General features: G+C 39.9%; 1 protein-coding gene across 1 annotated transcript in view; it reads left to right on the top strand.

Annotated features, from left to right (window-relative positions):
- Window positions 1-21,886, top strand: part of BRINP2 (BMP/retinoic acid inducible neural specific 2) — a 149,947-nt gene that overhangs the window by 79,871 nt on the left and 48,190 nt on the right. The window lies entirely within an intron of this gene.

The following is a 21,886-nucleotide window of genomic DNA, read 5'->3' as shown; positions in this document are numbered from 1 at the left end:
GTCTCCTGGGGAACTTGGCAAAAGAGTTTCTATTTATAGGCCATGCTGCTTATAAACTGAAGACAAATCATGAGGTATGGAGTCAGCGTGTAGCCCAGGATGCAGCGGGAGGTCAGAGTCAAATGCGGGGGCCAGGTTTTAACTAATGGGTTGAATCTTTTTATGAGTGGTAATCACTTACACATGCAAATAAGGAGAAGGGCAGCCCAACCTCCTGTTTCAGAGACCCAGCCGAGCTCTGCAGGGGACAGAAGGGCACCTGTCATCTCCCCTGACAAAGTTGGTCTTTATGGCAGTTAGCAGTTTTCTTCTCTACCACTGATCTCTTAGAACATCAGAGCTGAAGGTCAAATATGAGACCGTCCCTGCACTTCTTTTGAAGTCACATGTTCCTAGGATGACTGGACCAATGCTTGTCCACACCCAGGTTCTGACCAGATGTGCCACAGCACTATTCAGGGTGCTTCAAAATGCATAGACAATGCACACATCTTCCCGTGAACTCTCTCTCTGCCTCACTGTCTCTCTCTGTCCCTTTCTCTGTCTCCTCTCTCTTTTTCTCTCTGTTTCTCCCCTCATAACTCCTTCACCTTACCCTCCCTTGCCTTTCGCCAATTTATCTCGGAAGATTTTTGATGAATTTAAAACATTTGCAGGAGTTGTTTTAGTTAACACAAGGTCTATGAGAGCTGAGGATAGAAGCAGGAAGCACAGGAATATTTCCAAGCAAAACTTTTTAAAATTGTGGCCAGATGCTTGGTATAGGAGGCCACTGGTCAGTTGCTTAGAATGCCCGCTCCCATACCACATTAAGAGAGACAGCTAGATATGTATTTGGCTGATACCCAAATAGGTCGGAGATACAGAGAGGCAAGTTCGCCAAGATCTTCGTTTGTCGCCCATATGCGTGTCTGTCAAAGTCCTCTTCTAGGCTTCTCTCTGCTTCGAGTGTTCCCAAACCCCATTCAACACACAAAATAGCATAATATGTGCCTGGCACATAGTAGGTGCTTAATAAATGCTTCTTGGTTAATTGACTGATTGATTGATTCAGTCATGGAGAAGGAGTTCATGAATTTTTCATGAATTTCAATATCCCTGTTCACAGGTATTTGTTCAGTCATTTCAGTCATGTCTGACTCTCTGTGACCCCATTTGGGGTTTTCTTGGCAAAGATACTGAAATGGTTTGTCACTTCCTTCTCCAGCTCATTTTACAGATGAGGAAACTGAGGCAAACTGGGTTAAGTGACTTGCCCAAGGGTCACACAACTGGTAAGTGTCTGGGGTCAGATTTGAACTCAGGAAGATGAGTCTTTCAGACTTCAGGCCCTATGCCCTATTTACTGTACCACGTAGATGCCCTCTGTTCCCAGGTACCTACTTCTACTTTATATCTCCTCCTCCAAAAGGCTACACTGGATAGGCATAGGGATTAACTGAAGTGGTTCATTCATTATTTAAATTCTGCCCAGTCTGAAGGCTAAATGCCCTTCAAAGACAATTTTCCTATTTTATTTACTATTATTTATTTCCTATTATATTTACACAAGTAAAATAGAATAAGCAGACATTTAAACAGTATGGCAAACCCCCTTTCCCTTACTTTGTTAGCTAAATACATGAAACTCTTGATTTTCTTTCCCAAATCCAAAAGATATAGTAGTGAGCAATTCTCTGTTTTATAAGACTCTTTCCTTAACTGAAAGATTCACCATGCTCACCATAGAATTTCTTTCTATGAGCCTCTTTGATTGCATTTAAAAATAAGCTATGATTCAAAAATTTATGCATTTAAATATGCATTTAAAAATAAGCTGTGACCGCACAATTCTCCACTCACACTAAACCTTTTAGAAACCCATTTACTGTGTAAGACAATTAGTGAAGCAGGAACTGGAGTATATGATGGGACTTCTCATCCTCACCATTTGGTTCCCCTTTTCTTCCTCCTCCACCTGCCCTGACCCACCCACACAGCCTTTCTGGCAGTTCTAATGTCTGGTGATGGGGCAGTAGCTTAGAGCTGGTCTTCAGCAATGGTCCATTTTCACATGTATACACTTAACCCATATCTCAGAGCATAACAGCTTTTGGATCATTTAAGGTGACAAGCTCTTGAAGCACCATATAGTGTTTCTGGGGTCAGTCATGTAGAGTGAAGGGTCTAAGAAGCCCTGCTTTCTCCTGACAGAACAGCAGCAGTCTGTTACAGGGGTAGGGAGAGAAGCATTTTGAAGAAGGAAAAGGCAACATTCATGTAGTACTGGCCCAATAGTATTCTGGAAGTTGAAATTTCCATCTTTAAGGAAACTGGTGTGACTTTGGGTATCCACTGAAGCTGTGTAAGTACTCTCCCAGCAAAAAAACTTATTGTTTTGTCTTTGTTCCTACTTAGGTCTGTTTCTACTTAACACAGTCATTTGGGTGTTTGGCTCAATTCCAAAACTGAGTTACTAGGTATGGACTAGAAAACACTCGCAGAGGAACATTAAAATGCTGTAGAATCAGCCCTCACTTTGCCCCCCTTTTCCATAGAAAACATGTAGTCAAATCCCATAAATGAGACAAAGTGGAATACATCAGAAGTATTGTATGACGTCATGTTTGGGTCTTGGCTGAGCTAGCTACTCTAAGGCGGATGAACCCTCATTTATTGGATTATAGAATTCCCAACTTCTCCCCACCCAGAAAAAAAATGTACAGAGGACATAATCAGATTTAATCAACATGGCCTGCCTTGATTTCACACAACAGTGGGGGGGAAAGCAATTCAACTGGACCGTGCAGATGAAAATCAGACACTCGGTGGCCACTCACACACAATATAAGAGCGAAACCAACCTTTCTTTCTCACTGATTGATCAAAACACTTGTTGTTCAGTGAGCTGCAGGAAGCTTCAAGAGTTTTGAAAACAAAACCCCAAGTGCCCCTGATTGCTATTTAGGAGCAGAGTGGCTTTAGAGCCATCAGACAGCCTTTGGCTATTAACAGTGACAAGATGTGGAGGGTGGTGAAAACTGGTGCTTACTAGGCAATGTATCTGCCTTGTACTTTTATGCTTACCCAAGACTGGTAAAGCTAATACACTATTGGCACTACTGGGCCCCATCAAAAATATCCTTAAAAGAAATTTGTTGTAAAATTCTTGTTTAAACCCTATATTCAGTCACAGACTCTTCTTTGACATCCTTCTTTCTTCCTTCCCCTCTCTGTCGTTTCCCTCCATTCCCCTTCCCTTTCCTTCTTCCCTTCTCTGCCCTCTGATTTATTTATGAATTTTTCAGTGAAAAGAAATATATCTTTTCTCCCATTTACTCACCTTCACTGGAAAAAAATACAGATAGTCAAGCAAAAAAAAATCATGTCCAAATATATATATATATATATACACACATAAATGCATATACATATATGTATTTTTCATTCTAAATCCATATATGTGTTTCAACATTCCAATTCCCAAGTACCTGCCCGTCTTCTGTACCACTGCTTACGAAGGGTTGCACTGGATGAGACCATTCAGGCTAAGATTTAGCATTTACATTCTACCCTGTCCCCAGACTCAGCTCTCTACAAATGGTGAAGCTATGTCTTTGGAATGTTCGCTCCGTCTCTGGAGCAGACCCATCACTTGTCACAGCTCTGAGAAACTACCAGAAGCAGCAAGAGGGATGCCAATATATTAGGCTGCTACAGTTCCCAGTCTTGTCCATTAAAGTTGCTGTTTACTAAAAGGGACTGGCCTTCTCACTACAAATGCTTCAAGGGCAAATGATGTGTCCCTGATGCGATGTCTCCTTTTCCCAGGATAGAATGAAATTCACTTTGTTAGGATGTAGACCTTGAGATCAACAACCATTCAGTTAAGTGTGCTTATCTGAGTGGTCTTGTTATAGCAAATTTTCACATTTGTACCTATTCACCTCTCACAAACTCCCCTAAATCCCTAATACTCTGATCCAATAATTGAGCAGGCTTCAGAGGCATGAACTCATCTCCTGGTTACACAGTACATTATTATTTTTAAGGGGTCAGATATGATCTTTTTTCCACCATCTGCCCTAGCACCTAGTAGGACATACTCATGGCAGGACCTCAAGAAACCATTACTAATTGACTGGCATCTCACAAAAGAAGGCTTATGGAACAGAAAGAAAAACCAAGACCCAGAGACTTAAAGTGGACTTTTCTTCAAGGTCAGAGAACTATCCAGAGCAGCAGCTAGAAATAGTGCTCAGGTCTCCCAACTTGCATTCTTGTGCTCGTTAGTCTAGACCATGACACTTCCCTTCAACTGGTAAGTGCATCTTCATCATAACACGCAACCTAATCAGGCACCTAAATTGAGCTGATGCAAATGTAAATATGGTTTCTCGAAACACTCTGGCGGTAATGTTCCATTCTCCCTTTGCTACAAATCAAAGTAATGAGCAGTCTTTTTTTTTAATTTCTTTTTTTATTAAGGTTTTAATAGAGAGACAATCATGAGAGGGGGAAAAATCCAGCCCACTGTGATGAAACACTTAAAACTAGGAAAGAATAAATTAAAATTTAGAGTTGGAAAGAGGCTGAAACCATATAGAATGATAGATATAATATTGCAGTTGAGACGAATGCAAGGTTAGTGCTTAGTCAGTCAAAGGAATTGGCCCCAAGTCATTGCTGCCTCCCTTTCCATCTCATTCTAAAAGTGAAGCATTTGTAGGTGAGCTAGAAGTCTTTATGGGGAAAAAGACCATAACAGGAAAAGAATCACAAAAATAGGACAGAACAATCCAGGTAAGGATGCAGTCTGGGAGAGGCAAACAAAAAGCATTGAAATGAAAAACCATGAGGATGATGGGTTATGAATGTAGCTGGTTTTGACTAAGGAAGGTGAATGGTTAAGGACATTTGGAATTAGAGAGTGTAAGGAGAGATGCTGACATAGGGTCATAAATGCAGAGCTAGAAGGTATGTTAGAGGTCATTTAGTTCTGAGAGAAATGATGATTTCTCTCTTATATTGTCAATTATTAAAATTAGGAAAACCCCAGCTTCCCCCCTCCCTTCAATTTCCTTGTCCAGTCTCTCTAGGACAGGGGTGATTGAAGAGAGGATTAACTTTCTCCTCATTCTGGGTATTGCTACCCCATCCAACTAGCTGGGGCTTAGATGAGGGATATAGATTCTTTGTCTAGATTACCCAAGGCTGGGTATAGGGATAGTTTCTCTGTCCAAGAATAACATGATGTCGCTCAGCCCCTCTTTGGAGTGAGCTCACTTCTCTTTGTAAAGTCCATCTCTCATTAATTATTAGCCCATCAGAGCTGAATGCCAACGTCACCAACACCCCTTTTCTAAGGGCATATAAGCTATGAACCCACTGCCAAAATTATCATTGGCATTCAAAAATGCCACTGGCCTTTTATTAAAAATGCTAGAATTATTAATAAAATGCCTAATTATCCAGAAACTATGTCTCTTGAACTTTTTTAACATCATAGTTAAAAATCCTTCCTTTTACAAATGAGGAAATAGAAGTTGATGGTCCAAAGTCACACAGTCAGGATAATGGCAGATCTTGAACCAAGATCTTTTGACTTAAAATCTAGGACTTCTACTGTACCACATTGCCTTTTGGAAATCTTGTCAATCTTGTCAGATAGCAAGAAGAGTTGTAAGAAAGAAGAATGTTTGAAGATATACTAGGAAATAAGATAAGACATTGCAGGAGCCTGAATGGGGGTGACAAGAGGAAAAAACTTAAGTCAAGGACTTGATAATGCTGAGTGTCAGGGAGCTGGAGAGGGGAACAAGGGCTGTCAGAGGAGGGGAGTAAAGACTGCTTAAAGGTGAAAGAATCTGTCCCCAGTGAAGATTTCAGCTGGTGAGGAGACTTAGGTGAGGATGCTGTAGACACGAGAGAGAGGTTAGAGGTGGGAGGGTAGCCCTGGGAGATGCTGGTGCACAAGCAGATGAAGTTGTGGGAACAGTTGAGGTTTCTGTGGAGAAAACTTGAAGGCAGAGAATGCGAGAGGGCTTGGAAGAAGCCTGAGGGGTGCCCCTGGGAGTGGAAAAGAGGAGGGAGCAGACAGGAAGAGGGAAAGCATCACAGAAGGGGGAACCTCACAGCTGATTTAAAATCTGGGCCACAACTCACCCGCGAACAAATGCTTTCTGGGGATAAACAGCTTACCCTGAGAGAAAGGCACCATTTCCAATTAGAGATCACAATCCACATAAATATGAAAAGCCATTTAAATCTTCCGGAATAAATCCCAGTGATTTCCTAGGTGTTCGGTGCATCTGTTGGAGACAGACAGACAGACAGACACACACACACACATACATGCACAGGCACAGAAACACAAAGAGAAAAAGACATAGATATGGGGTGGAGGGAAGGAGAGACAGAGACAGACAGACAGACACAGGGAAACAGACACAGTCATAGAGAGAGGGAGTAAGAAGAAGAGGAGGAAGAGAAAGAGAGAGGTGGTTGAGGGAGGGAGAGAGAAGAGGGGAGTAAAGGAGGGCAGCCATTATTCTGCTGGGAGGATACTGTGAAGAATGGTGAAACGATTACAGTTTGGTTACGTGGGAGAAGGAAGGAAGAAGCTTAACTCATCTTGGGGCAGAATTATATGACTTTGAGACTAGTAAAGCTGCCCAGCTATGAGATATGTATTGGCTTAGGCTCTGGGTCTGGGGCTTGGCAAAGGAGGCATTGATTGGAATGGAAAGAAAGGAACTATGTACAAAGCCCAGGGGATATAAGCAGAACCAGAATGAGAAAATCCAGGAATCCCTTATTTAACCAAGTTCCAGTATATGGAGCATAGAGCTGAAAACCTACATGACTAGTCCGAACACCTGACTGCTTTCATCTATCTACCTTGGTAAATTTTCCATTAAAGCCTCCCTTAACTCCACTAGAGATATGTATTGCTTTTATGGTAAGGATTTAAATGAAAGCAGTAGCTGGCGGACACATGGTGATGTTGAGCTTCTAGCCCTGAGCTCAGACAGCATTTCCTGGGGTTACTGATGGTGAGGTGGCATAAAAATATGTAGCACTTTGTACAACCATGAATTCAGTTCACTATTTAGCTGAGTATAAAAAAGTCCCACTTTACAACTACAATATTAGCAACTGACGTTTATATTGTGGTTTACAATTTGCAAAGGATTTTACATAGATGGTCTTGTTTGAACTTTGCAAAAATCATGGGAGGTAAGTACTATGAATATTATTGTCTCCATTTTATAGATGAGGAAAACTGAAGTTTACCCAACCCCACATATCTAGTGAGTGTTATATGTAGACTTTGAATACAGATCTTCCTGACTCCAGAGCCAAGGTTCAATGTATTATATAGTATTATACCTCTTACCTCTATAATGTACTTTGTTGTAGAATTGACTTATGTATGATGTGAACCTATCATGGATGCAATCTATAAGAAACCTTTAGTACATTGTAAGCTCCTTCAGAGCATGGGCCATTTTCATTTTTGATTTTGTATGCCTAGAACTGCGTCTGACACATAACTAGGGGCTTAATGAATTGAATTGAGGATTTATTTGTCAAATTGTCCCCAAACTCTTTATATATAAAGCAGGCTCTACTATAAGTCAGAGCTACAGTATGGATGTTGAGAACAAGGTCATAGTGAGATTAGTAGGACACCATTGTGATCCAGAATTATTATTTTCTGACCACCTCTGAAAACATTATTAATAGTAATGATAGCTAGCATTTATGTAGTGTTCCAAGCACTCTACTAAGTGCTTTTCAACTATTATCTCATTTGATCTTCACAACAACTCTGGGAGGTAGGTGCTATAATGACCCCCATTTTATATTGAGGAAACTGAGGCAAACAGGGTTAAGTGACTTGCCCAGGGTCACACAGCTAGTAAGTATCTGAAGCTAGATTTGAACTCAGGAAGATGAATCTCCTTGACTCCAGGCCTAGAACTCAATCCATTGTGCCACCTAGGTATTACGCTGTTTCCAAAAATGATCACACATCGTTTTTCACACATTTGGTGAGGCAGTAAATAAAGAGAATTGGGGGTCTGAACAGAATAAAGTCAAAAGAAGGTTGAAAGGATTAGACATCACCCTTGACATCCATTGACTTGATAACCCTAGGGAAATCTCTTATCACTGCCTCTAGACAACTCTCTAGGGCTGTAAGTTACAGGCAAGTATTAATCTGTCTCAGAGGAGAGAATTTCTACATGGGGAATTCCATGGATAGGTGAAATAACATTTTCAGATCTCTGGCAAAAATGTTTTAAAAATCTACAATACATGTGATCACCTACCTCCCATGAATTGTCACCTCATCACAAATGTCTAAAAGCTGCAATACACTGCAACTCTGATTAATGTAATTTTCTTACATTCAGTCTATCAAGAAACATTTATGGTATACCTCCTATATGCAGAACTCTGTACTGTGCAATGTGGCTGGACCCAAAGGGAGTAGAAGACAGGGTCCCTCGGTTTTCCATGAGTTTAGGATCTAGTCAAGGAGAATATACACACATGCATACATAAACTATATATATATATACATATACATATGCATATACACATATAGGCATATAGGCAATGTATGTATATGTGTGTATACATGTGTATATATACATATATGTATATAATCATGAAATAATATAGTATTGCTAGAAAAATTATAGGGTTTTAACTAATTCTTGACTACATTTACATAGTTCTTTTCTATTGAGGTGGAAATCAACTACTATGCTTCCAGTCCCAGGGTCCCCATGTGATATAACTCATCTAACATGTCAATACTTGAAAAAACTCTGTGACTTTCATTATCAAGACTGGTTGGTGGGGTGGCCAGGTGGCTCAGCGAGTAAGAGCACTGGCTCCAGTGTCGGGATGACGTGGGGATCGAATCCGGGCTCAGATACTTAGCACCACACCCAGAAATAACTGGGCGTGTAACCTTGAACAAGTTACTTAACCCCAATTGCTTAAAAAAAAAAAAAGACTGGCTGGGGCTTCCACCCTTCCAAACTTGCCATAAGTGGATGGTCTTTCTGCATTGCTGTGGTCAGTCACCATGTCTACTCCCCTCCCTTTTTCTTGTTAGAATATTTAGCTTCTTTCAATAATAATAATAACTGATACTCCTATAGCACTAGGAGGTTGGCCTTGGGATTTATATGCACTCGTCATAATGACTCTGTGAGGTAAGCATGGCAGGTGTCAACATCTCCATTTTATAGAAAGGAAACAGAAGCTCCCTGAGCTTGGGTGACGTGCACTTGTGTTTACACATGTGGGATTCATGAAGCGTTGGACATAACTGAAATGATTAAACAACAGCAGTAACAATAACAACCAAAACAAAAGCATCAGAGGCAAGATTGTAGCTGAAGTCTTTCTTAGACTTCAAACCTAGCATGTTTTCCATGACCCTGCACAGCCTCTCAACAGTCTAAAAATTAATCCATGAAGTTAAAATGAAGAAAAAGAAAAGAACATGTCATGAAGGAAAAGGGGGCCCAAGAGGGTGGAGAGATGAAGGAAGGAACAATTTTGTTTTCAGATGAGATTTGGTAGAGAGATCAAAAGTCAGCCAGGCAGAGAGATATAGGATTAATTTTTGCTTCAGAAAATAATTAATTTTATTCATGAATGAACCGCTACTGTGAGCAGTGTGTGTCTGGAGGGGCGGGAGTCTCTCACCATGGCCCATGAAGACCATTACAAGGAATTTTTAGCCTCTTTACTCTTGAGACCAGGATTTGCCAGTTAGGAACTCACTGATTTTCTCATTGTACATTCTCCACGTCTCCTTTCAAAATATATGGTTCCTTCTCCCCTAGACACTTCTGCCTCCTCTGCAACCTTTGGTAAACCCATTCCCTTACTGTCTCTCTCAAGATCAGTTGAAAATTAAAGGAGAGCTGAGAAGGAAAGAGGTTGGGCTGATTCTACTTCTACCACCCTCTGTCACTTCCTTGAAGCTTTGGAAATCATTGCTTACAAGACCCATCTTATGAATTTAGGAATCACCAAAGGTCTACCCAGGAAAACAGGATCATCAATTTTTAGAACTGAAGAAACGAATGGTCTTAAAGGTAATCTAGTCCAATGTCCTCATTTTACAGCTGAGGAAACTGAGTCTTAGAGTAGTTAAGAAGTCAATCAATTAATAAGCATTTATTAAGCCCCTTCTGTGTTCCAGGCCTTGTGACTACAAAAATGAAAGTGAAAGAGGGCAGGGACTATCAGGGGATCAACATATGCACATATATAAGAAAGTGCTGGACTTGGAGTCAGGAATGACCCAAGCACAAACCATAGACACTTACTAGTTATTGACTTAGGGCAATTCATGTAACCTCCATATGCCACATTTTCCTCATTTGCACAGTAGAAATAATAAAATATTACATACCTCACAATATCAAATTAGATAACATATATAAAATGACTTACAGATTTTAAAGCACTATATAGATACTAGATTACTATTATTATTGTTATAAAAATAAAATAAATGTTAAGTAAAGGGGAGTGGGCCATTAGAAGCTTCAGGTTTAAAATCTGCATACTGGCCTTCCTAAAAAACAAACACAACTTCAGGCATGGTGAACAAGAATACCAGAGTCTTCCACCTCCCCAGTGCTAACAGCTCCCAGCTCAGCCCAGAGAGAGGCCCTGGCTGCAGTGAGTGAGGTAGCTGGTACCAGGGATGCACTGAGCTCATTGTTGTGAAGCCAGGGTCCCATGAGAATCACCACTTTTTTCTTCTTTTCACATCCATACTCCACTTGATGTTCCACAAGTGCCAGTGTTCCCTGTGGGATCTGCTCGTGACGAAGAAGGGACAGGAAGAGAGAACCTCCGGGAATGAGATCTCCTAGATCCATTGGGGCACAGAGATAGCTAATGATCATTCCACATAGGCGACGGTGTTGGTTTACTAGTAACTCAGGTAAACTTAGGAGGAAAAAGCCACCCCTGGGCACTGCTAGTGCTGTCTGTGATTAAGTTCCAATCCTAAAGGAGATATTGACTGGAGGGAGGGCAGGGGGAGGGAAGGAAGGAGGATTGATCACAGACCTGGTAATTGTGTACACAGACTTTATTGTTTTGGAATCCTACTTTGAAAAAGTATTACATTTGGCAACAGGGGATCAAGATTCAAATTCCAACTCTGCTCCTTTTATTACCCATGTGACCTTGAACCTGTTGCTTTACTTCCCTAGGCCTCAGTTTCCTCTTCTGTAAAATGAGGGAGTTTGGAGTAATTAAACTCTAAGGGCCTCTCCATCTATACATTCAATGATCTCATGTGTCTGCATGCCAGTGAGGCATCTTTACTTGCCTCATGTAGGCATGAATGCAACATTATTCTGTGTTCTCTAATGCCTGCAAATCCCAAATGGGTTGGACGACTGAAACTAGAAACCAAATCAGCTTAATTCAATGTAACAAACACTTATTAAGCACCTGCTATGGGTGTGGTATCATGTTAGGCATTGGTGATATAGCATAAATCCCACCTTCATGGAATTTATGATATGGTAGAGTTAATGGCACTATGTAAAGAATGATGCTAATGAGAATCTGATAAAATATGAAGAAGATATCAACAAAAAGGTTCATGGTTAGTTTAAGGAGAGAAAGATAATGTTCACCAAGAGTTAGGATTGGTGGGCAGAAGAGGGGAGAAGATTTCAAGAAGAGAAAAGGACTGCAGGGGTTAGGTGATTAGGGTGTGCCTTACACGTATGGGTATAAACAAAGGACCACAGATAATTGGTTTGGAAAAGGACAGACCAATGACATATTGACAGAAGCAAATGATAAACCAATTCTGGAACTCTGTTATAAGTCAATATTGAGGTCAACTAAATGAGGGGATATGGCTGTTCTGTACCAGAATGCAAGAGGAGAGAGGATCAGGGAATCTTGGGGCTGAAAGAACTCTTAATGATCATCTAATCCAACCATTGGAGGAATACCCTCTACAACATGTCTGGTAGGTAATTATCTAATATTTGCTTGAGTACTTCCAATGATGGTGAAGTCACTGTTTTGCAAAATAGCTTATACCATTAAAAAACATTCTAATTGTTAGAAAATTGAAATGTTTCCTTGTGGTTCCCCATTGGTTTTATATTTGCTTTCTGGAGCTCTTTAGAATGTCTTCTCAATAACTCATCAAATAAATGAAGACATTACTCATGTGTTCCATTAGTCTTCTATTTGCTAAGCTGAATATCCCCAGTTCTTTCAGTTATATTGGTTATAACATAGTTTTGAGGGGTTTTGTTTTTGTTTTACTATCCTAGGTTGTTATTGAGTCATGTCTGACTCTTCGTGACTTTGTATGGGGTTTTCTTGACAAAGAGGTTAGAGTGATTTGCCATTTCCTTCTCCAGTGAATTAAGCAAAGGTTAAGAGACTTAGCCAGGGTCATACAGCTAGTGAGTATATGGGGATGGATTTGAACTCAAGTCTTCCTGATTCCAGGCCCAGTGCTCTGTCAATTGAGCTACTGAGCTCCCTCACCATCCTTGGTACTGTTCTTCTAAATATACCCTAGTTTATCAATGTTCCTTTCAAAATATGACACCCACTGAGGAAAAAAAAACAGTTAAAATCTATCTCTACGTTACAGAGGTGAGACTGCGGACTATACATTGAAACAATGGACTCTGGCAGAGCTGATGTGTGGATTGGTCTGACTCTGACTCAATGGCTTTTTAATTTCTCCTTTCTTTTTAAATCTTGGTTAAATAGCATGACTCTGAGTCAGTGAAATGGGGAGAGATATAGATGTAGAAATGAATGTAATGTAAAAACAAAAGGCCTCAATAAACAATAAAATAAAATGTGCACTGAGAGCTAAACTCGGTATTCCACATGCTGTCCAACCATCACAGAGTCATGTGGGACTATATCTAATGTCTTGTGTTTTGGAAATTACACTTCTGTTAACTGAGCTTAAAATTGCATTAGGATTTTTTGGCAGATAAGACACACTGATGACACATTGAATATTTAGTCAAACAAAACCCTTGGGTGTTTTTCATATAAATTATTATTAAGCAGCGTGGGTCTCCATGTGATGGTATTCTTGGAGGTGATACATGTGTGTGTTTGTATATATGTATATGTAGATGTATACAGACATATTAATATATCCACACATATGCATACACAATCTATATATGCATACATACATGCACACACATATGTTGGTGTCTATACACACAAGCATATGTGTTATGTAGATACATAAATATATGTAATATTAAATCCACTGTAATGATATATGCTATATCTACATGTACTACAATATACATTATGTATATTATACATTATATATGTGTATTACATAAGGCATGTGTAGAAAATATCCAACACATATGTGTGTATGTATATATATACTTTTATGTGTAAACACACAAACATATGCTTATGCACAAGCACACATTTATTCCCATTACCTTTCATCTTGTGAGTTTTATCCCAACCTTCCAAATTGTCAGAGTATTAAAAAAAAACGGGTTCTGCCACTTAACATATTAACATCCTCCCATCTGACTCATCCATAGATTTGACATCTAGGTATGCAACTAAGTCACTGATTTTTTTTTCGCCATTGAACAGTAGTAGAAAGAACATTGACTCTGAAGGCAGAGGCCTTGAGTTCACATACCACTTCTAATGATACTTCTCTGTTTGACCTTGGGCAAATCATTTCACCTTCATGGGCCTTCATTTTCTCATAAGCCAAGTGAAGGGGCTGGCCTAGATGGCAGATCTAGATCTATAAACCAAGGATCTGAAGTCTAGAACCCTCTTGCTTTATCCTGGAGACTTCTCTCTAGGTTGACATGAATCAACATTCTTCCAATATATCTTTGACATTCCTTTTACCTAATAAATGAGAAACATTTTTGGTTGAAGTGAATTCATGCTGGCACTTAGAAACCACATTTCTCTTTCTACATTCACACATCATCTGTTTAATAATCGATTGAATGTTGACTGAGATTGACTGACATAAAGCTCAATGGCCTATAGTTTGCAAAACTGACCTTATCTACTTTATTATATAAATATGAATAATATTTACTTATCTCTAACCTTCTGCAAATATCCTCTCTCCTGTTTCCTCATAATCACCCAAAGTTCAAAGGTAGTATAGCATAGAAAGAGAACACTGAGGGAGAGAGCTGGGAGACCTAGGTTCAAGTTTGAACTCTGGCATATATCAGTTCCATGACCATGGGCTAATTATCCTATTTCTACGAGCCTCTGTTTTCTCAAGCATAAAATGAGATTAGTGATACACTAGATATCAGGAAAAAGGTGTTTTAAACAGCTTCAGAAGTGTAAGCTATTCCATCCTCCCTTCACTGCAGAGCTAGCAAACTATGGGTATGGAGTATTGTACACATGATGATAGGCAGGTGTTTGTAGGAAGAAAAGTTTCATTCTATAGAAGGTGGACCATATGTAGAATCAAGTGTGATATCAAATCAATAAAAACATAAAGTATGTTATTATTATTATCATTAATCATTTATTTCATTAGCTAGTACTTTTAGTAGTCTTTGATTTCATTCATCTGGTCCTGAAGATTTGACTTACAAGAGAAGTTGTGATTTAACTAGAGATGTATACTAGATCTGTGAAATAATTATCCATGACTATGCAGAAGAAAGAAACAGAGTGGTAAGGATGTAAAAATCTAACCTCAAAGCCAGAAACACTTGGTTCAGGTCCTGCATGCCCCTGCATAAATCACTCAATCTCTCTAAGCTCTAAGTCACAAAGAAGATTCCAATCTGAACTGGTAGAGTTTACTACCCAAGAGTTCCCTATATCAATAAAATGACAGGTCCAGTCCCTATTTCTATTCTGTAAAACTCTGATTTTCCATTAGTTACTCAGATATTTATTCCGATGTAATAAAAGTAGAAATACTTGTCTTTACTCTTCAAATATACCAATTAGATCCCATAAATAAATCATTTTGCCTGAGTATGGGAAAATTCTGGGAGAGTATCCAGAAAAGGGCAACCAATCAGAATGTTGATTGTCCTTGAGTAGATCCCTTGAGCATTGGTTGAATTAACTAGGGGGGCTCAACCTAGAGAAGAGAAAATTTATGTGTTAGAAATTGGGGGTGGGGTAGGGTGGGGTGGAAAGGTGGTTCATACTAGCTACCAGTCTTCCCTAAGCATTTGATGGATTATTATATGAAAGAGAGATGATTTATTCTGTTTGGCATCTGAGGATTGTACTTGAAACAACGGACGAAAGTTGTAAAGTGGCAAGTTCAGACATGTGTAAGGAAAGTCTTCTTAACAATGAGTTTTCCAGAAGTGGAATGGGCTGCCTTGGGAGATTATGGGTTCTCCCTCTCTAGGGGATCTTCAAGCAAAGTGTGAGTATTTGCTTGCAGGGTATGTTGTAGAGGAGATTTCTGTTTCATAATGGTTTGTATTGAGAGGCATAATAGTATAGGAAGTAGAGCATGGGCTTTGCAATCAGTAAGATCTGGGTTTAAGTTCTTCTGGCACAAAGTAAGGCCTTAAGCAAGTCACTTAAATACCTTAGCTGAATTTGTGATTAGAAGTTGAAAAGAAGGCACCATGATGCATTGGTAGAGGGAATTCCATCATCCAAGCATAACCAACAACACCACCAAAGAAATCATAGGTATAGACCCCCTTCCTCTACAAATTGTAGTAGATGCCCACTAATGACCTGTGAAAACACTTCCAAATATATTACTCTGTGGCTTAACAGAAGGATTTGCCCTCCTCAGGTTGGGAAAGGATTACTCATAGATCTCTTTCATCAAAGGATTTTCACTATAATATTCTTGACCTTAACCCAACTAGTCCTTTCACTTCCCCCTCTCACTATAATATTGGATTGACCGATATATTCATTTTATTTGCAGATGGGGTCACAAATGTGTCAGTTATAGCTATTACCTCCATGCCCTTCAGCATGTAGAGTACACAGAAAAGGCAGGATAATGGGACTTCTTCTAAAATTATCCCTCATTTATTATCCCCACAATTTTAGCTCTAAAATTGTGAAACCTATAGATCAAAAGTCACCAAGTTAGTACCCTACCAACAACTGCTGTAGAGAGAAGGTAGAATGAGTCTTTAAAACAAAACAAGACAAAACATTGAATTGGTTGACCAGGTGGGCAATGAAGAGTTGGCAATGTTAGGTAAAGAAGATAGAGCAAAGGGTATTGATTGAAAAAAGAAATGGAAATGACACAAAGCTGAAAGGGACAACTACCATGATGGATGCCAGAATAAAGCTACAGACTTACCTGGATGATAAAACTCAGTCAGAATGAACAAAATGAAATTTGATGGGGATAAATACAAACTGCCCATTTAGTTCCAAATATTTCACTGTACATTTAGAGAGAAGAGGGGAAAGAAGGAATAGGCATTTTTGAGTGCCTATTATGTGCCAGGCATTGTGCTAACCGTTTATAAATATTAGCTCATTTCATCCTTAAGACAACTTGTGAAATAGGTGCTATTATTATCCCCATTTTGACATATAGGAAAACTGAGGCCAACAGCAGTCAAGTGACTTACTCAGGGTCACACAGCTAGCATGTGTGTGAGATAGAATTTGAACACAAGCCTACCTGACTACAGTCCCAGGGTCCTATCCACATCACCATCTAGCTACTTCCAACATTTTGGAGTGATAAAGATTTGGGGCTGAGTAAAAGGAGATTGGTTGGTCACAATCCTGACATGAGCTCACAATGTAATGCAAAGTTGGTTCAAAAAGAAAAGTTAATGGGGTGGCTAGAATAGAGGGGTGGCAGTGAATAGAGCACCAGCCCTGGAGCCAAGAGAATCTGAGTTCAAATTTGTCCTCAGACACTTGACACTTACTAACTCTGTGACCTTGGGCTAGTCACTTAACCCCAATTGCCCTCCCTTCCCCCTTCCAAAAAAAAAGAAAAAGAAAAGTTAATATAATTTTGCATTCCATTAAGAAAAGAATTGTTCCCAGTCTCTGGGAGGAGGAACTATGATACAGTACAAAGAACCCTGGTTATGGAGTCAGAGGACTTAGGTTCAAATGCTGCCTTTGATGCATATTCCTTGGATGACCAAGAACAAGTCATTTAAACTCCCTGGGCCTCAGTTTTCTCATTTTTAAAATGAAAAATTAGAATTAAATGGCTTCTGATGCCCTTTCTAGTTTCAGGTCTGTGATCCTGGGACTTAAAAGCTCAGGTGTGACCATGTCATTCTGCTACTCAATAAACTCCTGTGGCATCCAGTTACTTCTAGGATCACATAGAAACTTCTGTTTTGCCTTTGTAGAGCTTCCACCTTAGTCCAGTCTTCTTAACCTTCTAGACTTTGTACTTCTTACACTCTATGGTCCAGTCATATTGGCTTGTTTGTTGCTCCTTACCACCATTTACAGTTTCATGTGTGGTCATCGGGTTTTTTTTTTTTGTTGTTTGTTGGTTTGTTTTGTTTTTCTTTTTTGTTTTAATTATACTGTGCTATGGAAATGTTCATTTTATTCCATGAATTTAAAATGGAATAACATTTTTCTTAAAAAAATTCATTTCTTTCTCTTCTGCTGTTTCCCATGCCTAGACTCCACCCACTCCCTTCTCACCTGGACCTCACTTGGACTTGATTTTCTTGGTCCCCTAGTTTCCTTCAAGATGCAGATCAAGTACCTTCTACATGCAACCTTTCCTCCTCCCCACATCTACTAATACCTCTCCCTCCCCCACCCCAGGTCTTATCTGTATTTTGTGTATGTTAATTTGCATGTTGCCCCCACTGTAAGCCTACTGAGGGAAGGGACTACTTTGTTTTTATTTGTCTCCAGGATCCAGCACAGTGGTGCCTGGCACAGAGTAGGCTCTTAATAAATGATCGTAGGTTTGTTAATTGGTAAATAATCAGAAATTATTATTTTATGAAGGTAGAAGCAGAAAGGTGGGGATTTTTATCAGTCTAGGTGTACTTTCCAAGGATCTAGGGGAAAAGACAAGTGCTTAAAGGCAGGAACAAAGAGTGGTTTGTAATGTTATAATGGTGCACCAGGTAATCATTTTAGGGATGAATAATGATGATGTCTTCAGTTTCTCTGTATCTGAACATAAGGACCAGAGCTGGGATTGCTACTCTAGCAAAGCCCAACCCTGCCACTTGGTTGCTTGGTTTCTTCTGGTCCCATAGCTGCACTGCAGTGATAGTCCACCAGGCCTTCAATATGGATCTTGCATTTCACATGGACACAAAAGAAAACACCAACCCCACTGCTACATGAGAGTAACCCTCCAGGACTCACCAAACAGCTATTTCCCACCCCTCCTCTTTTGTTTTACACCCCCCCCCTTCTTCTTTTCTCCCAATCAGCTTTAATTAAGCTGTTTGAAAGCTGCAGCTTGATTTTAATTAGAGCAAAATTGGGAAGATTAGAATGAAATTGGCCAATCATTGTTTACCAGCCGTTGTTTGAGAACAGAGTGGGCTTTTAAATTACCTCCTTGTCAGGCTTTTCAGGCTATTCAGGGACCTTACTTAGAAGCTAGGGGTTGTGAGAAATGAAGTTGACTTCATTTTTGCCTTAAAGGTTCCCTCTATCTGGCGATATCTCCAGTTAGGACCTCCTTCTAGGGACAATGTTCTCCAGGGCAAAAAATGGGCAGGGGTACTATCACAGAAGAGTCACCTGAAAGAGGTAGGGTGTGCCCAGCTGTAACAGTGCTATGATAACAGGGATTAAACATACCCATAAGACAATGCCAACTCCTAGCCAAGATTCTGTTCAGGAGACATCATAATGATTGGAGTTGGCTGAGTTGCAGTTGGAAGGAGCCAGCTTCAAATCCCTCCTCTGGTACTCCTTAGCTGTGTGATCCTGGGAAAATCAACTAACTTTTCTGAGCTCTAATGAATCTCTTTTTTTTTTTGGGAGGGCAATTGGGGTTAAGTGACTTTCCCAAGGTCACACAGCTAGTAAGTGTTAAGTGAGGCTGAATTTGAACTCAGGTCCTCCTGCCTCCAGGGCCGGTGCTCTGTTCACTTCGCCACCTAGCTGCCCCCTAATCAATTTCTTTATCTGTAAAATAGGGATATTAATATTTGTGATTCCTTCCTTTCTGGGTTGTTATGGGGCTCAAATGAGATTATATAAAATGCTTTTCAAACTCTAGAAAGCTAGAGTTCACGAGTCCCAAATCTACCACGGAATCAGGGCTAAGGTTATTTAAATTCTCTGGGTCTCAATTTCTATATCTAGAATTTTTTTCAAATGCAAAATAATTGGAGTGATGATAATAATAGCTAACATTTATGTAGCACTTCAAGGTTTACAAAGTTCTTTACAAATATTATCTCATTTTATGCTTACAACAACCCTGGAGGATAGATGGTATGATTATCCCCATTTTACAGTTCAGTAAACTGAGGCAGATAGAAGTTAAATGCCTAGCCCAGAGTGACTCAGTTAGCAAGTGTTGGAAGCAGGATTTGGATTCAGCTCTTCTAGACTCGAGGTCCAACTTTCTATGCATCATCCTACTTAGTGCCCCATTAATCCTTGCTTTCCTATTTCCTGAAGTTATATTTGCTTTTTACATGTGGGTCCCCAGTGCTTAGCATGGTTCCTGGCAATAATAAGTCCTTATTGTTTGATTGTTTTGTAGACCCCAGATCTATAGCTGGAAAAGAACCTCAAAGGCTGTCTTGTTCAACCATCTCATATTACAGATGAGGAAACTGAGACCTATCGAGGTTTAGTGACTTGCTCAAGGTCACCTTGGTAGTAAACATTCAAGGAAGGATTTAAACCCAGATGCTCAGTGCTTTCTTCACTTGTACTACATGGATGAAGTGAAAGGAAATGTGAAAATATTTTACAAATTCACATTACCCCGATACAAGGTACTCTAGGTTTTATTATTTTTCGCTTTTAGAGTTCAGATTAATCACTCCTTACTGTCCAAGGCAGTCTAGTTCTATTGGCTAAGAACATAATAATAGTACTCAGTTGGGCTAAAGGCCAAGCCATGAGATGATAAATAATATCTATCCTTTTTTTCTCTAAGATATTCAAGTACTATAAAGGAAACCCCACCTTGATTGTGTCACTGAGACAAATAACAGGCTTCCCATTGGTATCCTTTTATTTCCTCACTAGACTTATTCAGGATCAGTTACCTGATTTCCACAATAATAACAATAAAAAACTTGGGCCTCCCTCTGAAAACAAACAAACTCAACTTTCTGACCCCGAAAACAGTAAAGGCTTAGCTGAATAGATAGGGCATCTGCTGAAGTCCAAGAGGTCAGGGACCTTGCCTTTCTGCCAATCACTCCACATCTCTGGATGTCAGTTTCACCACTTAGAGAGGCAAGAGCCCAACATGCTATCTTTTCAGACACCTGGGAACATCAACAAACCTGGAGAAGATGCAAGAAATATTTCTGCCAAAATACTTTGAGCTCCCGCAAAGAAAGGTGCATTTTAGTGACCCTGTGTTCGATTTGGCAAAATCACCTGGACAGGCATTATGACCAAGTTCTCTGGGTGGAAAGGCCTATTCTGAGAAAGAGAGGGCTACCCGAAGGCAGCTTAGGTGGTACTGTAGATGTAGTCAGGAAGACCTGCATTCAAACATAGCTGTATGGTTCTAGGAAAGTCATTTAATCTTCTTCTGCCTCAGTTTATTCTTCTGTAAAACAAAGATAATAACAGTGCCTTCCTCCCAGGATTATTGTAAGGATAAAATGATATGACATCTGCTTTGCAAACCTAAAAGTGCCACATGAATGCCATGTCATCATCCTTATTAGTAAAATCAATAAGAGGCAGGTGGGATCTGGGAAATCAATTCAGTCAATCATCTGGCATTTATTAAATGCCTGCTGTTTACCAGATACTATCCTAGATGCTGAGGATATAAAGATAAAACAGAATAGACCTAGCCCTCCAAAGGCTTGCATTTTATTTAGGGAGCCAACATGTCCATGTGTAGATACAAGCTCAGGGGGGCAAGGGAGCACTAGCAGCTGAGGCATCTGGTGGCATTGTATAGAGCACTGACTTTAACATAATCAGGTTTCATTAGTCCATGACCTTGGCATATTACTTAATCTCTCCAGCTTCAATATCCTCATCTATAAGATGAGTGGATTGGCTTAGAAATTCCTCTGAGGAGCTAGATCTCTGCATTTAAGTTGCCTGGGTTCTCTGATCCACCCTCTGCACTGGCAATGACAAATCAAAAGTTGTGGGGAATAAGGAAAAATTGATGAACTTAAGCCACATAATCCTTTTACCACTGAAGTTATTAAACTTTATCTTCAGATGTTCACTATTCCCACCCATGAACCCATCAATGTTTCACCCCTACAAAAGATAAGTTTGGCCTTAGTTTTTCCTCCAGGTGCTACCATCACTAGTAACTGTTCCAAAAATAACAACTCTGTTTTCCCCTTCAAGGATTGAAGATTTTTTTCCTTTTCCCCTTTTTCTTTCCCTCCTTCCTTCCTTCCCTCCCTCCCTCTCTCCTTCCTTCCTTCCTTCCTTCCTTCCTTCCTTCCTTCCTTCCTTCCAGCAATCAAGGTTAAATGATTTACTCACGGTCACACAGCTAATGAATACCTGGGATCAGATTTGAACTCAGGTCTTGTAGGTGTATCCACTGTACCACCAGTGGATATAGAGTTAAGATTTAGGGGGGAAAAGTCTTTATATTCCCAAAGGGACAAGATGCTGGTGATCCAGAAAAGGAGCACAGATGAACAGCAAAGAGGTAGAAGAAAATGCGATTTATCTTAAAAGAATTAAATCACAAGTC

The sequence above is a fragment of the Petaurus breviceps genome, unplaced genomic scaffold (assembly GCF_028583685.1).
Source record: "Petaurus breviceps papuanus isolate PSGF00001 unplaced genomic scaffold, PetGlider_PUasm1.0 90692, whole genome shotgun sequence".
Classification (NCBI taxonomy): domain Eukaryota; kingdom Metazoa; phylum Chordata; class Mammalia; order Diprotodontia; family Petauridae; genus Petaurus; species Petaurus breviceps.
Note: the sequence above shows the minus strand (reverse complement) of the source record. Positions and strands in the feature narration are given on the sequence as shown.